Here is a 2,519-nt window from a genome sequence, read left to right on the forward strand (position 1 = left end):
AAGACTATTGGAGAGGCCAAATGAAACTAAGACTACTCTTAAATTTTGAAAAAATATATTGTAAAAGTAGGTCTATATTTTGGCAAACCAGAAAATCCAATTTGAAACATAACAAGTGATAGAATCACGAGGCTTGCTTTGTTGCTTGGTTGGTAAATGATTAGGGAAAACTAACCCACTAATCTTATGTAAACGAATACAATAGCCATAGCGATACTCAATTGTCACTTGAATACATATATACTATGTTTTGCATGTCATTTGGTTATATTTAATGGTGGTGTCAATTTTCAATTGACACCGACATTAGATTAACTATTACTAACTAAGAGTGCAAGTTTGAGTTGACATGGTTGACACAAGGCCATGGCTTGATACTCCTTGGAATCTACTACACAAAGAGAAATGAAATAATATATTGACGTCTTCAAAAGGCCAAAATTGGTGAATCTGATACCATGTTTGGATACAAAAAAGAGAGACTAAGATGAATCTAGAAGTGCTACTAGTAGAACTATGTGGGGTATAATGGGTGCCCAATAGATGGTGATATAATGGGTGATGAATCCATTCTCATATGTACTTTGGATGTCGAGATAGTATGACTCAAATCCTCTGTTGTAGGCTTTGTCGATGTTGTGAAGCTCTCTCCTCAATCGTGGGCATCTCGATCTCGTGTTGCATACATAAATGAGGCAGCCAACAGCAGTTTGGTAAAGAGTGACATTTGCAGGATCACCAGCATCATGTAGACTTAACTTCAAACATGTTTCCATGGGAGTGGCAATAGGTTTGCAATCCTCAAGTCCAAACTTACATAGCAATGTCTCTATGTAACTTTTCTGACACAAGGCAATACCACCATCACACTGCTTAAACTGTATACCCAAGTAATGATGCAACAGCCCCAAATCTTTCATCTTGAAAGTAGCATTCAAATCAGCCTTAAATTTAGCAATATGTCTCTGATTTGGTCCAGTGATCAGCAAATCATCAACATGAAGAACCACAATGAGAAATACATCATCCTCACGCTTTACATACAATGTGCTTTCTGTTGGACTGTTACGAAAGCCTCGTTTAACCAAATGAGTGTCAGCTTTCTCATACCAAGCACGAGGAGATTGCTTCAACCCATACAAAGCCTTCTTACATTTGCACACTTTGTCCTCTTGTCCTTTTATGACAAAACCGCGAGGCTGCGTTACATAAACTTCCTCAAATATGTCACCATTCAAGAAAGCAGTAACAATGTCTGATTGATGTACATCCCAACCAAAATGAGCTGCCAATGCACATAGAAAACGCACAGTAGTCATACGACAAGTGGGAGCAAAAGTCTCTTCATAATCTATGCCTTTTTTGTGCATAACCCTTTGCAACAAGTCGAGCCTTGCGATCGATCTCACCATCCGGCTTGCATTTCAACTTGTAAACCCACTTCGTACCAATGGCCTTTTTGCTAGGAGGCAAATCACATAAAGTCCATGTGTCATTCTCTATAAGTGCATCATATTCTGATTGCATGGCAGCCATCCAATTTTCTGAATTTTGTGCTTCATCAAAAGACAGAGGCTCCTCAACATCATGTAAACTAGACACAGTCAACGCATAACAATCTGATGCATAAGATGCATGGAGAGAGCCTGAACGAGTACGACTAGACAAAGGTGCATCCAATTTACTGTCACGCAAAGTGTGCACCAGCCATTTTGGCATACCTCTAGCCTGCTTATTTCAGCCCTTTCCTCATCAAGTACATCATGTACATCTGCATCAGTAATAGGCTGATCTAAAACATTTTCAGAAACCCCCATAGGTTGTACATTTGCCTCATTGAAACTTACATTCATATTTCCACCACTGAAAAGAGGCAACAAAGTGTCATAAATGTCCTGTGAGCTTACATTGCTGTCTCTAGTACATGACAGCAAGGGCTGAACAGAATCTAGTACATTACTGTCTCTAGTACATGACACAAGGGTGACAGAATCTTCCAAAAACACTACATCTCCTGAAACCAAGATACGTTTTGTTTGCGGATGATACACCTGTAACCTTTGCTTTCAACACTATAACCAACAAAAATACATTTAAGCCTATCATCCAATTTTCTGCGCTGCACTTGTGGCACCAAAGCATATGCCAAACAGCCAATAAACACGCATGTGCTCAATAGAAGGCTTTCTATCATGCCATGCTTCATATGGAGTAATAGACTGCAAAGCTTTCGTAGGACACCTGTTAAGTACATAAGTGGCACACATATGGCCTAAGCTAAAAGGAATGCGGCAAAGCTTGACTTTTGACCATACTTCGTGCCATTTCCGTCCAGTGGACCCTTTTTTCCTCTCAGCAACACCCAATTTGCTGCGGTGTATAAGCACTGTACATTGGTGTTTTATCCCACAACTAGCTAGAAATGCATTAAATTCATGAGACATATACTCCCCCCCTCGATCGGAACGGAGGGTGCCCATAGTACATTTTGAGACATTTTCAGCCATAGCCAGAAATTG

The sequence above is a fragment of the Adiantum capillus-veneris genome, unplaced genomic scaffold (assembly GCF_014529385.1).
Source record: "Adiantum capillus-veneris isolate H3 unplaced genomic scaffold, ASM1452938v2 Hic_scaffold_313, whole genome shotgun sequence".
Classification (NCBI taxonomy): domain Eukaryota; kingdom Viridiplantae; phylum Streptophyta; class Polypodiopsida; order Polypodiales; family Pteridaceae; genus Adiantum; species Adiantum capillus-veneris.